Here is a 25,810-nt window from a genome sequence, read left to right on the forward strand (position 1 = left end):
ATCGCTTAGACGGTTCGTCGAAAAGGAAGGCCGATTCCGGGAATCGCTCACGGATATTCGCTGCCCGCGAGCACGGTAATTGGTCGGCGCGCCGTGGGCCGATTCGCAGAGACGGACGTGCTCGAGAGCTAATTAGCGCTGCGCCTGAGCGCGCGCGGTTTTAAATAGTGCAAAGTCGCGGGATCGGCCCGCTGCCCGTATTGCTCGGAGCAACTCGTCGCCGATTCCCGAACATAAAGTATCTTTTATTCGAATTTCTATTTAAATAATTTTTTATCCCAAATAATGCCCATCTCTGCGAGGGCCGTTAGCACCGTGAAAGATTTACTTAATATTTAATTGAATTTAATAATTACAAAGAGTGTATCATGAACAAAGTGCATGCACTTGGAACTGTTACAGAAATATGTAAGATCACCCTTTCGATGAAGTACCGAATGAGGTTTATAACACGAGCGACTGGAATCCGCCTCTTTTGAGGAGTTTAGTACACACTGCATGTCTAGCCTTCCTTTAATTAGTTTTGGAGGCAGGTCTGTGGAAGTTGTGGATGCATTCGCTTGTATGGTCTGGCTTGCGAGTTAGCGTACCATAAAACTCCAGATGTGACACAGAACACAGGTAGGTGTGCTGGGCGCTAAGTCACAAACGCACTAAAGGACTGAAATGAAGGAAACACTTTTGTTTTTTCAATGATCGTCGCAAAAAATTGTTCTTCCTTGAATATGGATGGTACCATGGTATTGAGTTGTAAAAGAGTGCAATGCAGCCCATAAAAAATTAGTAGAACTGTGAAATAAAGAGCAAACTAGAATGTTTTCGACTAAAATTATTTAAAAATAGTTCTAATATGTTTTTAAAGTCATCTAGTAAAAATCTTATGGTGCTGAGGTGGAAAAAATATTTATTCATGAAAGAAAATTTTTTTCAATTAATAATAACAGTAGCTAAATATATGAAAAAATTTAAGATAGTGTTGATGACAATAGCTCATTATTAAATTAATTTTCAGGGTGGTCGCTTTTAAACTTCGATATGAAATCTGTATTTGTTCGAATTTTTCCGGGTTTTCCATTTTTTACAACTAGAGTTTGCAACTACAAAATTGGAAAGAAATAAAATACGTATCATTACAATTAATATTATTCTTAATTTACATTAATTAGAGATTTTGTACCCAAGATTTACATGTTAGTTACATATTTCATATACAACAATTAAGCTGTACGTTCTAATCCTGGTTAAAAAAATAATGTGCGTTCGGTTTTATGCTAAAAGACTGACCGGTTCTGTTCCAGGAAAGACTGACCGGTTCTGTGCCATGCTAAAAGACTGACCGGTTCTGTGCCATGCTAAAGTGGCGATGTCACGAAAGTGGGAACGCCGAAACCCCGGGCGTGAGCACTCTCATTCCTCTCTGGTAGTACCCTACACATAAAAAGAATGAAACGATCATGTACAAATACGCGGGTACGCGGGTCTCAATAGAACACCTAACGGGCTATACCGGAACTAAATACTTTAGATCACAAGAATTCTGTGGTGGGTGTAGCGGAGTCGGACCACCTTACTTTCTTACACCGTGCTCATGAGGCAGGAATCAGTTTCACAAAACGCTTGTACATTTACGGGTTTGATGACATGGCAACAGTGAGGTGAAGACTGATATGTGGCAACTATGTCAAGACGCTAGCTTTCTCTCTCAATTTTCGTTTCTCCCTTCCACTACTATTCAATCTTCTTACCATCCTCAGTCGGCATTTCATATATTCTTTTTTAGAATACGTCGTAGACGCGACAGAAAATTTTAACCATTCTACAATCAGTTTTCCCTACTAACCATTCGAGGACCATAGAGTGACAGTCAAGGTCAAATCCGAGCCGTCCCCATTAAAGTTTCGGACGCAAAGGAGAAAAGTGTATGGAAAAGAAAGAGACACGGAGGGTCGAAGCGTTCGGGAAAGATGAAAGACTGGCATGGGCTCAGGCCTTTAAATGAAAATTTAAACTTTTCTATTATTAATTATTTTTTACGAGACTTTAACCAATATATTTGTGGAATTTTACTGATTAAAATGACATTCGACGAGTAGGGTCATTTACGATTCCAGCGTGCAGTGTGTAATTCAAATGCAACGTTCGGCGAGAACCAGACTTCGTCTAAATGTCTCTCGCCAGAACCGCGTAAGGGACTTATATCGAGAATTCATTGTATAGCTGAGAATTTTCAGCTTATCTTTAGCCATTATTTCAGAGTCCAAGGCAGCACCACCATGCATCTTACGATGTATCCGTCAGATTTTGGCTACGGAAATTTATCTGTGAGATTTCAATGGAACGATTTCATCTTAACTTTGAGATTTATTCGGAGCTCGATGTAGCAAGATGATTTATTCGATTGTTTTATTCGTGACGAGCATTTCGAAGAGATGCAAATCACATATATCTTCATTCATTATTTTTATTTGGCTTCAAGTAACCGACATCTTGATTCGACGTTGCCAATTCGTAATACGTAAGTACGTAGTACGTACAGTGTCTTCCATTAATATTCGGACACTGTTAGAAGGACGATAACTTTTGTAATATTGCATCATACGACTTGAATTTTTATGAACAATTAGAACAATTAGTTTACTACATGATGTAAAAAAAATTTTGAAAAGATTGCAATTTGTCGAAATTGCAGAGAAAATGTTAGTTCATCAGTCGATTTGAAATGTTGACCTTAAAAAAAAATAAGGTATTTACTCTCGACTTTGCGGGCTGCTTTCACCCCTTAGATGTGCATCATTGCAGATACAAAAAAAATGTGTCGTACTAAAAGGGCCTAGCCGACTAAGATGGTCAAAACTGCCCTTAGAGGTTTTTCAATGATTAATGAACCATTCGAAAGCTGACCCAGAAAAACCCCTCTGAGCAAAATTTCAACCCTCTATCTTGCCCGTGAGGGTAGTTACAGGGTAAATTAGATTTCGCGCTTGTCCACGCATTTTCCACACTCTGATGCTTCCCAAAATTCTGAAAAAAATGTGGCATATTTTGGATCCTAAGACAGATTTTTTCAGATTTTTTTCTTGCAAACTGTGGTCGCAAAAAATGAAAAACCTCAAAAAAATCGGAAAAATGTACATTTCTCAAAAATATGAAAACATGCTATTTTGCTGTTTAGTGCCCCGATAAAGTACCATAACAGGCAGTGTCCTCAATTTTTTTAGATTTTTTGTTGTGCGCACTTTTTGTCAAAACAAGTGCGACGAAACGGCGAAATTCGCGTTCCGTCGCGAGCTCGCACAACGGACCCAAGTGCGAGCCAATCCGCAACCGTCCCGAGCGCGAATCAATCAGAGCACGCCACCGCTTCGCGAACATTTCGCGAGGCGGCGCGCTCTTCGTAGTCCGCGCTTTCTCAATAAATACCGGAGCAAACCGCGACTAACTCGGAGTTGGCTGCTCATTCCGTCGCGAACCGTGCTAGTGAGCGGACGCCTTTACAATCAGTACTCTGTGCTCGTAAATCCGTGCCCGCGCCATCTTGGCTCGGAAGCATTCTCGCGTTTCGCGAAATATTTTTCCGTTAATACGGATTAAAGTGTTCATTTTTCTTGTATAATCATAGTTTTTATTTAATTCAGTTATTTTCATTTAGTATTCTTTTAGTTTCTTTACACCATCATTTATTTCGACATACAGTTCACATCTACAACATAAAACCGCGGACCGCGTGTTCGAAGAGGTTACACAATCTCCTTATGCGAGTCTACTCCAGGAATTAGTATTCAAGTGATCTCGTTCAACGGAACTCGGTGAAGTAAAATTTTTCTATATTATTCCTGTGCATAGTATTTTATAAAATCAATTATTTTCTTTATAAAATTTAAATTCGAGTATCCACGCACCACGTGGGAACATAACCTCATAGCGTGGGCCACATGCCCAACTATGCGAATTTTCTCTTTTTTTTCATAATTATAATGTAATTATTATTTCTTTAATTCATATAGTATTACTATTTCATTATATTTTTCTTTTCCCGTCCGTTGCGTAAGGTATATTACGCGTTTTTGCGAGATATACCCCGCCTACACGGAAAATTTGCTCTTTTCTTTAATAAGCATAGTTACTTCATTTTGCTTTAATAAGAAACTCGGTAAAGTAAATTCTCTTGTATTATTCCTGTGTTTATTATCTTATAAATTAATTATTTTGTTCATTATTAAAATTTGGGTATCCATGTACCACGTGGGAACATAACCTCACGTGTGGACCACATGCCCAACCATGTGTAATTTCCTTTCCTTCTTAATTACAGAGTAAAAATTATTTCTTTTGTTTACTATTAATATAGTGCTACTATTATTCATTATTTCCGTCGCGTAAGGTATACTACGCGTCTTTGCGAGATATATTCTGCTCACACGGATTAAATTGTTCCTGTCTCTAGTAAGCTTAGATTCTTCAAATACTTTAATATTTTAACTTGTAACAACGATAAACTGCAAGTAAAATTACTTATTGTACTCTTGTGTACATTAATTTTGAAACAATTATTTTGTTTAATCTTGTGACTTGAAGACCCACGTCTTATGTGGGAGCATAACCTCTCATGCGGCCACATGCCCTACTCAGATTAGATCTCGTTTTCTCATAACCAGTATATACTACTCCTTAATATTAATATAGGATATATTCCTATATATTTTATTCTTATTCTTATTTTCTAATCCTGTCGCGAACTGTGCTAGTGAGCGGACGCGTTATAATCCGTACCCTGTGCATGAAAATCCATGCCCGTGCCATCTTGGTACGAATTGCTTCTTTATGTACATAATTGTATTATTATTGTTTGATCAGTTATATAATATATAGGCAGATAACTCCTATCTTAGCTCGTACAAATTTAAAACAACTATCAGGAGGGGGGAAATCCCCCCCCCCCCCACCGAAAAGCTGGCTCCTCCAGCAAATCGACGACTTGTCCTTGCCAAAAGCAAGAAAGGCAATACAAAAAATGTTTATAAAAGGCTTTTGTTTCCCACTTTAAGCTCAACTCCTGTGGCCGAGCAAGGCAACACTTCTCAATTTTCTACCTCCTTACCGGTGCTAAATGCCACTTCTCCGGTTCAGACGGTTTTGTCACAAAGCGTCCCGGATGTAAACCCGCCCACAGTACACCAACCAAAGATTTTTTGATAATGTATTGGATTTTACCAATCATCCAATCTTAAATCCCATACCTTCCTCTAAGGATTCTGCCTCCCAGGAACCTATGATCCTTCCTGAGAACGAGGACAATTTCCAGATTGTCCTCTCTCCAAAATCCAAGAAACTCCACAAAGAAAAATCTCCACCTGTCTTGGAGCAAGGCTCCAATAGTAAACTAATTACGATGCATACAGCAAACATCCCTCTGGCTAACAAATTCCAGGTATTATCCTCCTTTGAGGGGATATTAAATCCTGATCGGCCCTCCACTGAACAATTTGGAAATTGCCAGAGCTCTCAGGGAAGAACCTCACCAAACCCCATCGAACAGACCCAGAAACAGGGCCTGACTCACAATAATCCGATTAGGAAGGGTAATAACAAACCTAGACCCCCTCCTATATATCTCTCCAATTTTGATCTTAACATTCCTGCCTTCTACCGAAGAATGAATGCTGATGTAGGCAAAGATGCCTACTCAGCAAAATTCTTAGGTAGACGTATTAGAATCCAGTTATTCAATCCGGATAAACATATTGAATTTAAGAAAATTCTGGCTGAAGCTAAAATCCCGTTCTACACGTTCAGTCAGAATACGGACAAAAATCCAATCATGGTTTTAAAGGGACTTCTCCAAATCCCCTTAGAAGAACTTAAGGAGGAAATTCAATCCACTGGTCTGGTGACCACCACAATTTCTGAAATCACCCCCAAAAACTCTACCTCGCACTATGCATTATACAAAGTAATTTTCTCATCGGAAATCACCATTGCCTCCATTAATAAGGTAGGCTTCATCTACAACACCAGCGTATACTGGGAGAAATACCTTTCCAAAAGGGCCTACACGCAATGTTTCCGTTGTCAGGCTTACGGACACTCTGCAAAAAATTGCAACCTCCCGGTGCGGTGTGTAAAATGCGCTGCATCCCACTCTTCAGCGGATTGTAATAAACCGTATGAAATCCCTCCTACCTGTGCAAATTGCAAAGGAGAGCACACTGCAAATTACTCACAGTGCCCTGCTCTGGCTGCATACTTGCAGAAAAGGGCTCCCAAACCTCCCCGGACTCCGGTCTACTCGAAAACATTGCCTGTAGCCGAAAAGCTGCCTACAAGGACCAGTCGGATAAATATTCAGAATCAAAATTCACATATGATTCCTTCAAATCGATCTGAAGCTCAGGTTAGGGCTAACAAGTCCTACGCTCAAGCCACTAAAACTAGTGTGCTAAATAGATATCAAGCTAATCCTGATGCTGATAAACCAAACCTGCCTAATTTAGCCTACTCAAATCCTGACAAAAACACCCAACATTATTTACAACTTGCTGACTCCATAAGAGAGATTTCTCAACTATGCGACATAAACCTCATGCTTGCTACGGCCCAAACCCTTGCAAATAAATTAAGAACATGTACCACAAACACCCAAAAATTCCAGACATTCCTAGAAGTCTTCGCGACTCTGGAATAAAAAATCCCATACTTACCTCTTACTGTTAACAATGGCTAATTTTCCGCATATAATAACTTGAAACGCGCAATCTATTCTACCCAAGTGTTGTATATGAACATGCAGCGTTTCTATTTGAGGGGCCGGCGAGGGCAACGCCATCTCGCGGCCTATCTCAGTAGCGTGTAGATGAAGAGAAGTTAGTTAAAATAAAGCAATGGAAACGAACACGCGGCTTGTTTACTATCCCGAATATACATATGTAAAAGTGGTGTCAGAAGTGGGATTGAAAGTGCAGTAACGAGGAATTAAGCAGAGAAGCATCACATCGACAAGATGCCGTTATCGCAAGAAGATTTGGACGCGATAACGAGAACGTTGGCCGACGCATTGAAGACGGCCTTCGCGGGCGTCACTACAGCGGCCATGACAGCTTCTACAAGCAACGGAACAATGCTTCCAAACAAACCGCCACCATTCGCTATACAAGAATTTCGTTCATCTGACGATACAACAGTCGAAGATTATTTCAAGCGATTCAACTGGGCCCTGGAGCTGAGTCGAATTCCAGCCGAACAACATGCCAACTACGCACGAGTGCATATGGGAGCGGAACTGAATAATGCATTAAAATTCTTAGTAGCTCCCCTGACGCCGGAATCACAGACGTACAAAAACATCTGCAAAATACTCATTAAACATTTCGACAAGGTAAAAAATAAATACGCCGAGAGTGTGAAGTTTCGTCACGTGATGCAACAACAAGGAGAGTCAATTGCCAACTTCGCATTACGGCTCCGACAGGCGGCGACACATTGCGAGTATGGTGAATTTTTAGATCGCATGTTGGTAGAGCAGATGCTGCACGGGCTCGACGATCGTGACATCTGTGATGAAATAATTCAAAAAAACCCAAACACGTTCACGGAGGCATACGAAGTAGGCCGTTCGCTCGAGGCGACGCGTCAAACAACCGAAGAGGTTAAGATAAACACGTCACCGCCGGAAAGCACGCACCTGATCAAGGGAGCACCCTCGCAGTATAGAAAAAATAAAAGAATACCACTACAAAGACCGGCGGAACACGCATCAGAACGAGAGCGGACGGTACGCAAAAACAGCCCAGCGTGTAAGTACGAACAAAGATACGAGTATGAGCAAAATACATGTTATGGCTGCGGAGGATTACACAGGCGCAGTCAATGTCCACACCGCGACGCAGAATGCAGACAATGCAGAAAAATAGGACACCTGGCCAGGGTGTGCAGATCCACGAAGGAGAGCTCACATGCAATCCAACGAGTACCAGAGGAGGAACTTCCAGCGGAGCAAGTCGATTCGGTACAATACTTGAGGAAAGTGGAGGAAATACACAGCATGGGAACGTGTGAAAAAAAGACACTTAAGGTACAAATAGAGGGCCAATATATTGTAATGGAATTGGATACAGGATCACCAGTGGGCATTATCGGCAGTAACACATTACGTAAAATTAAACCCAATTTTCACTTAAGACCAACAGAGAGGCAATTCGCTAGCTACTCAAAACACCGATTGAACGTGATAGGACGCATGCCCGTCAATGTAAAAGTGGGTAAGACAACACGGAGGCTCAACGTATACGTCATCGAAGGCGAATACGACGCGCTGTTTGGACGAGAGTGGATTTCACAATTCGCACAAGAAGTGGATTGGGTGGGACTCTTTACCACATCGAAGGTGCACTCGTTAAATGTCGTTCCACCACAACTTACGGAGGGGCAAAAGAAACGACTGAATCAACTGATTTCCAAGTACGATGATATTTTCAGTCTGACAGCAGGAAAATTGGTGGGACCACCAGTAAAAATGCACCTGAAATCCGGAGCAACACCAAAGTTCGCGCGAGCCCGCGAAATTCCATACGCGTTGCGCGATAGTTACAGCAAAGAAATAGATGCAAAACTAGCATCGGGTCATTTCGTACGAGTCGACCATTCGGAATGGGCATCGACAACACATGTAGTCACAAAGAAGAACGGTAAAATACGAATCACCGGGAATTACAAACCGACACTGAATCCACAGCTGATCGTAGACGAGCATCCAATACCTAAGGCGGAGCACATATTCAACGACATGAAGGGAGCAAAAATATTCTGCCACCTTGACATCAGAGACGCATACTCTCACTTAACCGTCGATGAAGAATTCAGCGCGGCACTGACCCTGAATACACCCACACACGGACTGGTGCGGCCAACACGGGCCCAATACGGAGCAGCGAACATACCGGCCATTTGGCAGCGACGAATTGAAACAGTGATACGGAATGTAAAGAACGTACGTAATTTCTTTGACGATTTGCTCCTTTTCGCAGACTCATTCGAGGAACTACTACAAACGCTGGGAGAACTGTTGGAGCAACTCCGACAGCACGGTATTCACCTAAACCGAGAGAAATGTACATTTGCTGCTTCGGCCGTGGAATTTTTGGGACATAAAATCGACGCGGAAGGCATACGTAAATCTGACAAACATATCGAGGCAATACGAGACGCACCTAAACCAAGCACACCGGAAGAACTGGAACTATTCATTGGGAAGGCCACATATTACAATGCGTTCATTCCAGACTTAGCAACAAAAGCTCGGCCACTCCGAGACATACTCACAACCGTACCTTTTAAATGGACACAAACAGCCGACGAGGCGTATACAAACCTCAAGACAATATTGACGTCTCCACAGGTCCTCATGCCGTACGATCCAGCACTACCACTACTCCTGGCGACAGACGCAAGCAAGATAGGACTAGGCGCGGTTCTGTCACATCGACTGAGCAACGGCAGGGAGCGACCTATTGCTTATGCGAGTCGAACGATGACAGGTACAGAACAACGATATTCTCAAATCGATAAGGAGGCCTTAGCCATCGTTTGGGCCGTCCAAAAATTCTTTCATTATTTATACGCGCGCTCATTCATACTCATCACGGACCACAAACCGTTGACGCAGATTCTGCACCCGGAGAAATCGTTACCAGTACTTTGCATTAGCAGAATGGCAAACTACGCGGACTACTTAGCTCATTTCAACTTCAAAGTAGAATTCAGGCCTACGAAGGCGAATACAAATGCGGACTATTTTTCTAGAGCACCACTACCAACAACAGTACAGCAAGTGCAAGCAATCACACTGCAAGAAGAGGAAGAGAAGACAGAACTAGAAGGATTCGACCAGTTTATGATAGACCAGGTCAAGCAGTTACCGATTCGAGCCGAGAATATTGCCAAGGAAACACAGGAAGATCCACATCTCGGAAGAATAGTACAACTCCTGGAGGCAGGGCGGGATCTTGCGCGCTACGGATACAAGGCACCAGAGCGCGACTACAACCTGACAGGGAACTGTCTCGTATTCGAACACAGAATCGTCGTGCCACCATCGCTCAGGAAGGCAATTCTGCAGGATCTCCATGCTGCTCATGTAGGCATTGTCAGAATGAAGGGGTTGGCTCGTTCATTTGTCTACTGGCCGGGAATAGATGCGGAGATCGAACAGGCCGCAGGTTCCTGTGAAGAATGTGCGGAACGTGCGCACAGCCCCCCAAAATTTCGAGAACATCATTGGGAATACCCGAAAGGACCGTGGGAATGTATCCACATTGACTATGCAGGTCCGGTAGCAGGGAAAATGTTATTAGTCGTTGTCGATGCGTACAGCAAATGGATCGAGGTAAGACCGACCACGTCAAGTACGAGCAATGCAACGATTGCAATTCTAGATAAGCTGTTCGCTGCTTATGGAGCACCAATCACAGTCGTATCGGACAACGGGAGGCAATTCATCTCGGCGGAGTTCGAAGCATTTTTACAAACGAGTGGAGTGAATTGCCATAAGCGCATCGCACCATATCACCCCTCTACGAATGGGCAAGCAGAAAGATATGTCCAAACGGTAAAAGACGCGCTGTACAAGATGAAAACGACACAAGGATCACTTCAGCAAAATTTAAACGAGTTTCTACGACAATATCGGAAAGCTCCTCATGCAACCACAGGGCAAGCCCCGAGCAAACTCTTCTTGGGACGAAATATTCGAACGCGCCTCGACCTGGTCAGACCAGAACCAGTACAGACGAGGATCACAAAAAAGCAAACGAAAGAATTTACAACAACGTTCCGAACGTTCCAGCCGAGACAATCAGTCTACTTTCTTGCTGGCAACCCCAGATTAGACAAATGGATTCCGGGAACAATAATTACCCGATTGGGTGACATTCATTACGAGATCGAGTACTTGGGCAAGACTTTCAAGCGACACGTGGACCAAATCAAGTCTTTCAACCAGGAAGGTCCCTTACGAACGACCGAAACAGGGAAAGACAGACGACGAGCACGGTACCATGAACAGCAGACAGAGCCACCAGACACGGCAGAAACGCAATCAAGAAGTCGGGAGCAGGGAGGAGGACCGGCAACACCAGAAGAACCGGCGATACCACCATCGCGGCCGCCAACGAATGACACGACGCAGAACGAAGGCGCAGGACCAGCACCGCGACGGTCCACACGCAGGAGGAAACAAACTGATTTTTTCACCCCATTAGGAGCAGGCAGATTTCCATAAAGGAGGGAAGAATGTTGTATATGAACATGCAGCGTTTCTATGTGAGGGGCCTGTAGGGGCTACGTATGCTGCCGTACCTTGCCGCAGCGCTAGCATCGCCGGCATCAGCCGCGTGCAAGCGGCAAGAGTGAGTCGCCGCTCTAGACTCTACGTGTCCGACGACCCAAAGCGGATTTGCCGCCGTTGAGATTCGTAATCTCTCTCTCTTGTAACAACCTTCGTCGTGATAAGACGTAATAAAGTTTTCTGTACTACAACACGCAACAGTGCCTTCCATCCAGTTTCCGGTTTCCCGGCGGTAGTAGGCCGCAGTCTGGAAATTCCCCAGACCGTAAACCTACATCTGGTGACCCCGACGTGATCGCTGCCGACTGATAGTCGTGTTTTCGGAAAATTTTCGAAACTGTGACGAGGCATTGGACGCCTCGTGGAACGGACATTGCCTGTTGCTGCCGTTGTACCTCCGCCGACGTGCTTTTCGTACCGAAAAGCCTGGCTGCACGTGCTCGGAAACCGTGCACGTTGTTCGGAGATCCGACGAAGAAGAGGTTTCCTGGCGGCGAGCAATCCGCTCGCTGCAATCCGCCGTTCCTGCTTCCAGGCGGCGAGCAGGCCGCTCGCTGCACCCTGCAGCCGCCGAGCGTGAAGCCATCGACGCCACGTGGGTACCACCGTCGCCGCCATTGCTGCCGCTACGAGGGTACCATTATCGCTGCCGTTGCTGCCGCCACGTGGGTACCGTTGCTGACGCCGCTGCCGAAGCCGTGAAAAGCTGCCGTCGTGGTGAAGTGAGCGTATTTTTTTAAGTCGTTTTCGTTCCGTTTTAATTCTAGTCTCGCGTGTGAAAAATGTCGCAACCCACGCCGGAAGATAGAATCGCACGGTTAGAGGCGGAGCTCGAGGCCGCGCGCGAACTTTTAAACGCCCGTTCTGCATCGGATGCCGACGCGTTCGCGAACCGCGTAGATAGTTATCGTGCGCCGAAACTCCCCGCATTTTTCAAGAACGACCCTGCGCTATGGTTCGGACAGGTCGAGGCGTCGTTTCGAAACGCACGAATTACGAGCCAGACTACAATGGCCGACACCGTAATTGCCGGCCTGGATGCGGATACCGCGTCGGTTATATCCGATCTCATATTGTCACCGGATCCCGTCGCGCCGTATAACCGAATCAAAGAGCGCATTATTTCCACTCTCTCCACTTCGGCCGAAACGAAACTCCGGCAGCTCCTCAAGGGGCAGGTAGCGTCGCATGGCAAACCTTCGCATATCTTGTCACTTATGCGTAATTTAAACAATGGTGCTTGCGCAGATAATGTGCTTAAATCGATTTTTTTCGACCTGCTGCCCGAGCAGTGCCGCGCAATTCTAGTCGCGTCCAAGCATGACGACCTGCAGGAGATGGCCCTTCTGGCCGACAAGATCGTCGAGACGATACAGCCAGCGAGCGCTTCTGTCCTCGCAGCAGCTGCCGACGTATCACGGCCGGGCTCCATGCAAGAGCAGTTGGACAAACTCTTCCGTGAGGTAGCTAGATTGAATACCGCGATCGAGCGTGTCTCGCGGACACGCCAGCGTAGCCCCGGGAGAAATGTCGCTTCGAGAACGCGGAATAGGTCCCAGAGTCGTGACCCTTCCGGTCTCTGCCGTCTGCATGCGAAGTTCGGCGAACGCGCGTTTCGTTGCATTAAGCCGTGCGCGTGGCCCAGTCCTCCTAGAGCGTCGGGAAACTGAGGCCACCCTCCTCCTCGGAGACTGTTGGAGAGTGTTATGCGTCCTCGAAACGTCTCCACATACGCGACCGTAAGTCAGGCCGTACCTTTCTCGTAAACACAGGTTCGGATTTGTCTTTGCTGCCGGTTTCAGCTGCGTCGCGTGCGCGTCCCAGCGCGTTTAAATTGTTTGCCGCGAACGACACCCGTATCGATACGTATGGCGATATTCGCGTTGCCCTCGATTTCGGATTGCGCCGCCCGATCGAGTGGAATTTTTGCGTAGCAGCAGTCCCGTATCCCATCATAGGAGCCGACCTGCTTACGCATCATGGTCTCACGGTAGATTTGAAGAGGCGTCGCCTGATAGATTCTGCTACCGGTTTGTTTGTTTTGGCCGGTATCGCGAGCTCTCCCTCTTCATGCGTGAACGTCCTTGGACCGTCGTTCAAGTACTCTGGTATATTAGCTCGTTTCCCGCAAGTCATCGGACTCGAGCAACCGACTCCTCTCGAGTCGCGCGGTGTGTATCATCACATTTCCACCACCGGTCCCCCCGTCGCGGAGCGTGCTCGGCGTCTATCGCCTGAAAAACTCAAGGCCGCGAAGGCCGAGTTTAAACACCTGATCGAGGCAGGAATTTGCAGGCCGTCTAGCAGCCCTTGGGCTAGTCCGATCCACTTAGTCAAAAAGAAGTCCGGTGAATGGCGGGTATGCGGAGATTACCGCCGTTTGAATAGCGTGACGATACCCGATCGTTACCCCGTGCCTCACCTGCACGACTTCCCGGCTAACCTTCACGGCAAGACCATTTTCACGGCGCTAGACCTGTATAAAGCGTATCATCAGATACCCGTAGCTGCCGAAGATATTCAAAAAACTGCCGTCATCACTCCTTTCGGCCTTTTTGAATACTGTGCAATGACCTTCGGCCTCCGCAACGCGGGGCAAACTTTTCAGAGATATATAAACCGTGCTCTCGGCGATCTCGATTTCGTTTTCACGTTTCTCGATGACATCCTCATCGCCTCTTCCTCTCCGGAAGAGCATGAGACCCATCTGGCGATCGTCCTAGAGCGTTTACGTGACTTTCATCTGCGCGTGAACCTGGATAAATGCCGTTTCGGCGTATCCGAGTTAGTTTTTTTGGGACACCTAGTTAACTCTGAGGGGTTTAAACCCACTCCAGAGAAGGTCGAGGCTATTAGTCGTTTCCCCAAACCGCGCACGATCGACGACCTGCGTCGTTTTCTAGGAATGGTAAATTTTTACCGGCGCTGTATTCCTCACGCTGCCGCCACTCAAGCTCCGTTGAACGCGTACATGCAGGACGCGCGTAAACGTGATAAGCGACCCATCGTATGGACGCCCGAAGCCGAAGCGGCTTTCGTTAAATGCAAGGATGATCTTGCGAACGCTGCCCTTATAACGCACCCCTGCGAATCGACCACCGTGCGCCTTGTCTCAGACGCTTCCGACGCGGCCATGGGTGCAGTTCTCGAGCAGCTGTGTGGCGATAGTTGGAGACCGCTCGCCTTTTTCTCGCGAAAGTTTTCCCCGGCTCAGTGCAAATACAGCACATACGACCGTGAGCTTACCGCAGCTTACGAAGCTGTGCGCCACTTTCGCCACTTCCTAGAAGGTCGCGAATTCATTATCTACACCGACCACAAACCGCTCATCTACGCCTTTGCGCAGAACTCTGAGCGTGCGTCTCCTCGGCAGACTCGGCAGTTGTGCTATATAGCGCAATTTACGTCGAAGATTCTCTTCTTGCCCGGAAATGAAAACGTCGTTGCCGATTCGCTCTCGCGTACCGAGGCAATCCGTCTGCCGACGCAATTCGATTTGAATGAGCTCTCTCGCGAGCAGGAAAACGACCCCGATCTCAGGGAAATTCTTGCATCGCCAGACCACTCTCTCGCCCTTAAGAGGCTCACGTGGGGCACAGATCACTCTCCTGTGTATTGCAGCGTATCTGAGGAGTGCATCCGTCCGTATATCCCCGCCTCCATGCGCGAGCGGTTGTTCAAGCTCTTTCATTCTCCCGCACATCCGAGCGCGAAAGTCACTGACCGACTCATACGACAGCGATATGTCTGGCCCGACATGCACCGCGACATAGCTCGCCAGTGTAAGTCGTGTGTTGATTGCCAGCAATCCAAAATTTCTCGACACGTCAAGCTGACTCCGTCCCAGTTCGCCGCGCCCGACGGACGTTTTACTCACGTACACATCGACCTTGTCGGTCCGCTGCCGGTCAGCGAAGGCTTTCAATACTGCCTTACCATGATCGACAGATTCTCTCGCTGGGCTGAGGCCGTTCCCCTGAAGGAGACGTCCGCTCAGACGGTCGGCCGCGCCTTTTTTGAGCATTGGGTGTCACGTTTCGGCGCTCCTGCATTTTTGACGAGTGATCAAGGTCCGCAATTCGAGTCACAGCTTTTCTCAGCCCTCCTGGCGCTCGTTGGCTGCCGGAGGAAAAGAACCACCGCGTATCACCCCGCGTCTAACGGCATGGTTGAGCGCTGGCACCGCGTCTTGAAGGCAGCAATTATGTGTCACGCCAATCAGCAATGGTCGCGCGTCTTACCTATTGTACTGTTAGGGTTGCGTACCCATATCCGTCTCGATACTAACGCTTCTCCTGCCGATTACGTTTACGGAACCTCGTTGCGTCTGCCGGGCGAATTTTTCCTATTAGATAATTTTAGCCCTGATCCGCAGCCATTCCTCGAGGAATTCCGACAGTATATGCGTGCCGTCAAGCCTGTGCCCGTAGCGCACAAGCGTAGCGTTAAAACCTTTGTATACAAAGATCTCGGATCATGTTCGCATGTATTTATGCTTGTTAAATCCGTGCGTAGACCGTTGGAACGGCCTTACACGGGACCCCATCGGGTGCTTCAGCGTATTTCCGAACAAGTGTATTCAATCGAGGTCAACGGTTTACCGCGCAACGTCTCCGTAGAGCTGTTGAAACCCGCGCATAGCGTTTGCGAGGGACTTGCAGTCCCAGTATCGAGCGGTGCCCCGTCGCTGCCGAGCGTGCCTGTGCGCACCTACTCGCGTAAAAGAGTCACTTTTGCGGACTCCGTACATTAGGTTAAGGTTTTGTAAATATACGCGTAGCATGTAAGTCGTAGTTTATAAGAGTCGTTTGTAATTCTATGTAGCCTTTAAGCAAAGTATCTGTTGTTCGCTGCCGCTTTTCCTTGGGGGGGAGTGTGTAGGGGCTACGTATGCTGCCGTACCTTGCCGCAGCGCTAGCATCGCCGGCATCAGCCGCGTGCAAGCGGCAAGAGTGAGTCGCCGCTCTAGACTCTACGTGTCCGACGACCCAAAGCGGATTTGCCGCCGTTGAGATTCGTAATCTCTCTCTCTTGTAACAACCTTCGTCGTGATAAGACGTAATAAAGTTTTCTGTACTACAACACGCAACAGTGCCTTCCATCCAGTTTCCGGTTTCCCGGCGGTAGTAGGCCGCAGTCTGGAAATTCCCCAGACCGTAAACCTACAGGCCGGCGAGGGCAACGCCATCTCGCGGCCTATCTCAGTAGCGTGTAGATGAAGAGAAGTTAGTTAAAATAAAGCAATGGAAACGAACACGCGGCTTGTTTACTATCCCGAATATACATATGTAAAACCAAGCGTCATGAAATCATTGCACAGCTCGACCACCTGGAGTGTGACCTCCTCCTGGTGACCGAGACCTGGCTAAAACCCAGCACTCTCTTCTCCATACCTGGCTACACGGTCATACGAAAGGACCGTGGCGACGGGTGGGGAGGCGTAGCCATGATTATTAATAACCATATTAAATTTTCAGTAGTTCGTACTTGTACCGACTTGGAATTCCTGGCCATAAGACTTGACAATCCAGTCCTTTTTGTCGGAGTCATCTATGCCAAACCTCATCAGCCCCTTACCGAGACGGATCTGAGGCACATAACAAATTACGGGTCACCGTACCTAATTGGCGGTGACTGGAACGCTAAGCACAGGTATTGGAAGAACACCAGAGCAAATCAGGCTGGTATCACACTATATAACCTCATGCTTAAAACTAATCTCTCGATAGTCGCACCTGGCTCGCCCACTCACTACGCCCCTCGGGTCCCACCCACAATCATTGATTACTTTATCACAAATTCTACAGCGTCATTTAAATGTGTGACCCTGGACATATTCGGGACGGTGCACAGGCCAGTTTCCATTAAAAGGATTGCTCCTACGGACCCTTCCCAGGGATCCTTATTTCACCAATCTACTGACTGGGAAAAATATAAGGAAGTTACGTTGAATTGGGGCATTGTCACTCGCTTGCAATCTCCTGCTGAAATTGATTTATGTATAGAATCACTTACATCCTTTCTGATCGGTTCCCTATGGGACTCTACGTCCAGGGACACGACCATGGAAAACTCTCCTATCGCAATCAGAAGAAAGTCTGTAGCATATGATGAACGTCTAACCGCCTTGTTGAGGACCAGGCGGAGAATACGGCGGCTATATCAAATCTCGTACGATTCTTATTTCCTCCAGCAAATGAAGGAAATAAATAAAGAAATACGAACTAGAATCTATAAAATCAGAGAACTGGCCTGGGCTAAAATGCCACAGAGCTTCATAAAACCTGATCCTACGTTTTGGAGTACTTACCAAACGTTAGCCAAAAACGCCAGTTATCCATACCAGTCCTCAACGTCGAAGCCAGAACTTTGCACTCTGACCATGACAAATCTGATGCTCTAGCAAATAACTTTGCTAAGGTCCACACGGATGCTGCTTTGATTGCCTCAAGAAACGAACAGACTGTTAACAACTTCTACAATCAATTTGACTGGGAGAAAGAGAGTGACAGGGTCCCCATCAATGTACCCTCACCTAAGGATATATACGATCTTGTCCGAAAAATGAAGGCAAAAAAGGCCCCTGGCCCTGACAAAATCACCGTCCCGATGATGGCCAATGCTTCGCATAAAATTTTCTGTCAATATCATTACATATTCAAGGCTTCACTTAAATATAACTATTTTCCCAGGGCATGGAGACTCGCCAAGGTGATCCCAGTTCACAAACCGGGTAAACCTTCCACCGATCCTACTGGCTATCGGCCGATTAGCTTATTACCCATTCCGGGTAAACTCTTAGAGAGAATAATATTTAATCTCATATTGGATCATGTTAAAATGAACAACATTATCATTAGTCAGCAATTTAGCTTTCGCCAAAAACATTCTACCCTACACCAGGTAGGACGCATATCGCAATACGTAGCACATGCGCTCAATGTGAAAAGGGAAGTTGCCATGGTCTTATTAGACCTATCTAAGGCATTCGATACTGTCTGGCACAGAGCCATTATATATAAACTCTATGAAATGGCTCTACCTCACTCCATCTTAAGATTATTAAATGCATACTTGCTTGAGCGTACGTGCTACGTATGCTTAAACTCACACAAATCCGTTATTTACAATTGTCAAACTGGAGTACCTCAGGGCTCCATTCTAGGACCTTTATTGTTCATTTTGTACATCAATGATATCCCCACCATGTCCCTGTGTGAAAAAGCGCTATACGCTGACGACACAGCAATATACTCCACCTCTACGAGAAAGGGTCGACCGACCCTCTTTTGCAGAATGCAAAGATACCTTGACTGTGTAATACAATATTTCAATGATTGGAAATTAGTACCCAACCCTTCCAAATCAGAAGCCATTCTCTTTTCGAAGGCCTTGAGATCCGGCACTGACGCTTTTAAAGCGCACAATCATTTCATGATAAATGGCGAACCTGTGAGATGGGCGAGCCAGGTAAGATACTTGGGAGTTATCCTGCATGATAAACTTTTATGGTCACCTGCATTGAGGGATCGTACAAACAAAACTCTGCGCGCCTTCACTGCATTAAAATCTTTTATTGCTCCTTCTTCACATCTACCACTAAGGCTTCGCTTAACCACCTATTTGATGTGTCTCAGACCCGTGCTCACATACGGGGCTCTCATTTGGTATTATGCCACTCCTATTTCTATTCGGATCTGTCTACAGCGGACCCAGTCAAAAATCTTGAAAACCATCCTTAACAAGGATATACGATTTCCTACAAAACAATTACATCAACTAACGTCTATTCCGCTAATTAACAACTTTATAAATAAAATGATAGCTAACTATAATGTTTCCGAGCATGAAAACCCGTTAGTCAAACTAACGGGGAGTTACACTGTAGACAAGATCCCATATAAAATCAAAGTTTCATTTCCGCTTGCTTTTTAAATTCATCTTAAAACAATCCTAGCTTAATACCTCCAGTCTATTATGCTCCCTTCCTTCTTTACGGGTGCTTCTTAAAAAAGGTCAATCATATCATCCTATCTTATAAGATAGATGCACTCCCGACTTCCCTGGGCTTGTACCACAAGCCTTCCCGGAACCAAGGGAAAAATTCCTATTACAGCCCTACGGGGCTATACTCCATGGCTTTTGCCACGGATGTCTCATCCTTCCTTGCAATTTTACTCAGGTTTTTGCAAATTTCCTGAGTCATAATCAGGTAGCTTCGGCTCTTCAACATCCATAGGTAATTCCAATCCTACTCTATTAGCCGATAAGGAGGCAAAGGCCTCCAGGTGCGGCTCATATAGGCCTAGAAGTGTCTCACCCGGCGAGCCTCCGGCTCGCCGGATAGAGACCCTCTCCTTCTCTGTCCTAAACACTCCTTTTACTAACAAAAAAAAAAAAAAAAAAAAAAGACTAACTCGGAGTTGGCTGGGAGCTGCTCACCGGGAACCATCCCGAGCTCCTGACCACTCGCAGCCGCGTGTGAACACGCATACTACGGCTTCTTCCGTGTGTGTGTGCGAACACGCTGGTGCCAGGTGGAACGCGTACTACGGCTTCTTCCGTGTGCGTGTGAAACCAGTACCGCGAGGAAGTCTCGAGCGAGCAAACGGACGGGAGCAGTGTCTCTGGGCACTACTGCTCGTCGCGCGCTCCGGCTCTCTCCACCTACCCGATTCCTGTCCGTCGATCCTGCGAAATTCGCTTACCGCGACCAGGCGTCTCGTCACATTCGTGACAGTCCTCGTCGGATCGCAGCCGCGTTCGGAGCTCGTCCTGTACGAGTAACGACGCTGGTGACGGGAGCTCTTTCTCTGGGAACGTCCGGGTGCGAGCGACCCCCACCGCGATCTGACTGGGGGCGACGGGTGGGGCGTCCCGTCGGTCCGGAGTCGGAGTGGATTCGCGGCCACCGTGCGCTCGGCCACCAGCGAGGAAACACCAGTTCACTAGAATCTCGCCGAGCCGCGGTGGTTCCTACCGACCAACCGTAGATCCGGAATCCCAGGAATCCACCGAATCGGAGAAACGCCGTATTCCGATACCGCTCCGTATTCCGCCGTCAGAGCGAGTCCTGATCGCTCCGCGTTCCCGCCATAACAGCGAATCCTGATCGCTCCGCGTTTCCGCCGTAAAATAGCGAGTCCTGATCGCTCCGGTTTCCGCCGTAAAATAGCGAGTCCTGATCGCTCCGCGTTTCCGCCGTAAGATAGCGAGTCCCGATCGCTCCGCGTTTTCGCCTTAAGATAGCGAGTCCCGATCGCTCCGCGTTCCGCCGTAAAATAGCGAGTACTGATCGCTCCGCGTTTCCGCCTTAAGATAGCGAGTCCCGATCGCTCCGCGTTTCCGCCGCAGAATAGCGAGTCCTGATCGCTCCGCGTTTCCGCCGTAAGATAGCGAGTCCCGATCGCTCCGCGTTTCCGCCGTAAAATAGCGAGTCCTGATCGCTCCGCGTTTCCGCCGTAACAGCGAATCTTGAACGCTCCGCGTTCCGCCGCTACTCTCGCGTACATTAGATTTAAGATACTAGTTGTAATAACGTGTCGCCTCCTCGCGCTGATTACAGCCAGCCGTCACACCGGAACCCGCCAGCCGGGAATCACCATCTCGACCCGGAGCGAACCGCCGCCGGCAATAAAGCTATTTTTTTCATAAACAGCCTCCGTTATTTCACCTGCTGTCCTCTCCGCCGACCCTGGCCGCTGAGCGAATCCAGGAGAGGACAGAACGAACCTTCCTTTCGCGGTTAAACGCTCGCGTAGGAAAACGCAACCGTTACACAAGAAAAACCGAATTTTTTCGCCGTTTCTGCTATTAGGAGGAAAGTTACACTTGTTGGTATTATCAACAGGTATATATTAAGTCATTTTAAACATTATTACATTGAAACAAGTGAGTGTTTGACCTAAGAAATGTTTTAAGAGAAAAAATGGATTGTATTTTGTGCGGTATATACCAGAATGTTCGTAACGTTTACAACATCGCCGGTTGGCACAGCGGTTAGGGCGTCGGACTACGGAGCGGATACGCTGGTCTTCGAATCCTGTCGGTGGGAAAGTTTTTTTTTCCATACGTCATCTTTATTTTTTCAATATCTTATATGGTTTATTCATGTGATTTTAACAATATTTTTTAATGTTTTAAAAATATTGAGGTAACATTTTTAACTAACTTTTATTTATATCACTCCGATTTTACTTCGAATTTAATGATATTATTTTCTTGGATTAGGCAATAAATTAATATTTATATTATTGTGTTCGTCCACGATTTCTGCCAGATATGAAATTGCTTGTGAAAATTGGTAAGATTCCGTGAAAAGAATTTTTAAATCTACTTCTGTCATTTCCGGAAAATCTAAAGTATCTACCGAGGATACTGTTTGAAATGGAGTCTTTTTGCAGTCCCAATTGTTTCCAATTTTTGGAAAGGTTTTGTTGTCTACTTGTTTGTGTAGAAGCTGGTACTTATGACCTAGTATACTATGAATTGCCTCTGCATCCCACCGAAAATAATGAACTTCCTGATCCGTATCATAAATGTCCACAGAACAAGTCTTTCATTCAAGTAACTATAAACGGGAATTACTTCCTCATGTACCTTACAATAAAGAGGAATGGCTTAGGCTAATTGGTACCTGATACCTCACTTTCAAAATAGTGGTAGTATGTAGCCCTTTTCTCTCAATTTGACAAAAACCAATACTTTGCTGCCTGTTATTTATTCAGAGTTCTTCTTATTTCCTCCCTAATTTCTGAAGACGCAAGGCTTAGAAACTAGATTAATGAATTTTAATATTAACAATGTTAAACAGGACCGCAATGATGAACATATACAATTAGAGAATCGAGGAAATAATAGATACTGCAAAACTATTTTTGTATGTATTTTAGTTAAAAATGTTACCTCAATATTTTTAAAACATTAAAAAATATTGTTAAAATCACATGAATAAACCATATAAGATATTGAAAAAATAAAGATGACGTATGGAAAAAAAACTTTCCCACCGACGGGATTCGAAGACCTGCGTATCCGCTCCGTAGTCCGACACCCTAACCGCTGTGCCAACCGGCGATGTTGTAAACGTTACGAACATTCTGGTATATACCGCACAAAATACAATCCATTTTTTCTCTTAAAACATTTCTTAGGTCAAACACTTACTTGTTTCAATGTAATAATGTTTAAAATGACTTAATATATACCTGCGATAATACCAACAAGTGTAACTTTCCTCCTAATAGCAGAAACGGCTAAAAAATTCGGTTTTTCTTGTTTTGACAAAAAGTGCCCACAACAAAAAATCTAAAAAAAATTGAGGACACTGCCTGTTATGGTACTTTATCGGGGCACTAAAGAGCAAAATAGCATGTTTTCATATTTTTGAGAAATGTACATTTTTCCGATTTTTTTGAGGTTTTTCATTTTTTGCGACCACAGTTTGTAAGAAAAAAATCTGAAAAAATTCTCAAAAATCTGTCTTAGGATCCAAAATATGCCACATTTTTTTCAGAATTTTAGGAAGCATCAGAGTGTGGAAAATGCGTGGAAAAGCGCTAAATCTAATTTACCCTGTAACTACCCTCACGGGCAAGATAGAGGGTTGAAATTTTGCTCAGAGGGGTTTTTCTGGGTCAGCTTTCGAATGGTTCATTAATCATTGAAAAACCTCTAACGGCAGTTTTGACCATCTTAATCGGCTAGGCCCTTTCATTAAATAAAATCTGCATGTTACACTAGTCTCCCTTGTTAATGCGATCTCCCGAAAGAGAGCACGATAGATGATAGTCTTCTACCACAATTAATATCAGACTCACAAGATAAAAAATACCCTACTCCTCTGTATGGTCCTGCCATCATTTCCTCTGAGAGAATTATGGAGCACTCACAAAGGAGAAGCTTTGACAATTGTCCATATCTGGATTATGGCCTTTCCTTTTTGAATCGTTGATCCTGCAACGCAAGCATTATGGCAGAATCAATAAACCTGTTTAGAAAAGCTTTGGAGCAGTCGACACAAGTATTGAAACAATGGTACTTGACATGCACATAATCACACATGTAGAAGTTGATACTCATTTGGAAATAATATTCTTTTATCATTTGATGGAAGGATTTTGCATTTACTTTATGATTCGCATACAATTGTTCATGTAAAGTATATCTGTTACACTAAGCAACCATGGCATCACTCATGTAAATAAATAGTCAAATAAACAGTACATGCTCTTCATACGACTGTGCATATTGATTACACACTTAACTACTGAGTAGCTAAGGGGTATATTGATTCGTCAAACATTTGTTTCACCATATATACTTGTATACAGTGACTCGTAATAATATTTGGACACTATGATATATAAGATATTATCGTTGTTATATTTACTTATAAGAATGTTAACAGGTTAATTGTGGTATTATGCATTAAAGCAAACATTGTAGTTGGAAGAAACATAAACTTTATTTATTTAATACATATATGTTCTTAAATAATAATGGATAAGTGAAATAATGTGCAAATTTTATGTCGCAAAAATATGTGGACACATTATTTATCCTACGCTGTATTTGCTTAATACCTCTGTTTCATCGCTACTTGGGTAGTTGTTTACAAACAGTATTTTGGTGCGTCGTCGCATCGTCGAAAGAACTCTGTTTCGTGTGATTGGTAGAACATACGAGATTAGTGACAATGGCATGTAAAACAGAAAACACGTGTATTGATATTCGTCAACTGGCCATTTATTATTGAGACAAGGGTAAATCGTATCGTGAGATTGCCCAGTTATTAATGTTAAAGAAAAGCACCATAGGTGACATCATAAAAAGATATAACGTTGAGAATTGCATTGAATCAGTTCCATAAAAAGGGCGTCCAAAGTTGCTTGATGCAAAAGATGAAAGAATTCTGGATTAAGTGCACCTAAATTGACCACTGAAATATTTTAAAAATCTGGGAAGAAAATGTATCCCAACACTGGACATGTACTGACAAACAATTGATATAGCAGAGTAGCTTGAAAGAAACCACTCATAAACAAGAAGAATACGAAGACGAGGAAGAAGAGATTGGCTAATGCTAAAGAATTTATTGCGAACAATGAAACATGGTTGAACAACGTAATTTTTGCTGATGAAAGCAAATTTAATATTTTTGAATCCAATAGGCGTAAAATGGATTGGCATAAACAAAATGAGGAATTTGAAAGTAAAAATTTGAATCCAACAAGTTACTACATGATACCACGATTACCTGGTTAACATTATTATAAGCAAATATAACAGCGATAATATCTTATATATCTTAGTGTCCACATTTTAATGCGAGGCACTGTACATACTTCAAAAATTTTGAAAATACATGAATGAAAGTACCATCTACTTTGTACTGAATTAAAATATTTTGTAATCTAAATTATTAAATCCTGTACGATTTTACATTAATGAATTATGTCTGAAGGTTTCAAATGAACCTCATTTATTAACAAATGTAATGGCCAACCAGTAATAATAAAATCAATAACTAAATTATTTTCAACGTTAATATTTAAACTCACTGAATTACACTATTGACCATTTTTAATAAAACAATGAACTGATCCACTGTAGGAACATTACCGTATGTAGAAATATTTGTGAAGGTTATTTGACTAACCTGTATCCAGTTTGCATAAAATTTTTGCAAGTTTTCGACAAGAATACATAGTATAGTAAATCTGAATCATTGTTGTAACCATATTTTCCTGTAGATAAGAATCTAAGTTTCTTAAATTTATATATTTTATGCATACGAACTAAAATGCATGTTAGATTCAAATCTTTGACATTGAGTTATACAGTTATACGCATCACTTATTATAGGACACCCTGTTTTATACAGGGTGCTCAGCAATCGTAGGAAGACAACTCTTTAGACTTCAGACCATGCCATGATTCTACTTAACAAAATAAGAAAAATTAGTGGTAACAAAATAGTGTTTTTAGCTTTGTCTTTTATTGGCGCATGTAAATTTAATCAGAGAAAGTGTGGACAATGATATATCATAATCATGACGTATCAGGTGAAAATAGAAAATAGTTTACGGTGGGTACTGTTGTTGACGAACAATACTTCAAATGTTATTAATTCGAAAATGAAGTGACAACCACAACTTTGTTATTCTTGGTTTTTGTCTTGTATTATTATGCAAAATTACACCTCACATTGTTTCTCATTCTGTATATTTAATCCATCTCATCGTTGGACAATTCCACGTAACTAACCTATGGTAAAGCGAGAATGTCCAGAGTTGCTCGATAGCAAAGTCAAACGTGATAGTAAGAACGAGTAGCAAATGAGAGATTGAATCATCAGCTTCTGTTTCTATACTATTTAGTATAGAAGTATGTACTGTCCGTTAATAAATACACACACCGTGACATTCACTGTCACACACACACACCACCACCATTACGTAAGATGGTTGT

General features: G+C 44.4%; 2 protein-coding genes and 1 long non-coding RNA gene across 5 annotated transcripts in view; 1 reads left to right on the forward strand and 2 right to left on the reverse strand.

Annotated features, from left to right (window-relative positions):
• Positions 1 to 25,810, forward strand: part of LOC143355923 (general transcription factor II-I repeat domain-containing protein 2-like) — a 341,246-nt gene that overhangs the window by 297,848 nt on the left and 17,588 nt on the right. The gene's annotated exons all lie outside the window — the stretch shown is intronic.
• The window catches only part of LOC143355919 (uncharacterized), a 242,857-nt gene that overhangs the window by 151,497 nt on the left and 65,550 nt on the right, over positions 1 to 25,810 (reverse strand). The gene's annotated exons all lie outside the window — the stretch shown is intronic.
• LOC143355941 (uncharacterized) lies at positions 1,401 to 25,696 on the reverse strand. Of its 3 annotated transcripts, XR_013082577.1 has the most exons (3): positions 24,999 to 25,696; positions 23,158 to 23,293; positions 1,401 to 1,428 (listed from the first exon to the last, which is right to left on the reverse strand). It is a non-coding gene; the product is annotated as an uncharacterized LOC143355941 (long non-coding RNA). The 3 variants fall into 3 exon arrangements; XR_013082576.1 differs by lacking the exon at positions 1,401 to 1,428 and having other exon boundaries at positions 23,094 to 23,293; XR_013082578.1 differs by lacking the exons at positions 1,401 to 1,428; positions 23,158 to 23,293 and adding an exon at positions 23,780 to 24,278.

This window comes from Halictus rubicundus, chromosome 7 (genome assembly GCF_050948215.1).
Source record: "Halictus rubicundus isolate RS-2024b chromosome 7, iyHalRubi1_principal, whole genome shotgun sequence".
Classification (NCBI taxonomy): Eukaryota; Metazoa; Arthropoda; class Insecta; order Hymenoptera; family Halictidae; genus Halictus; species Halictus rubicundus.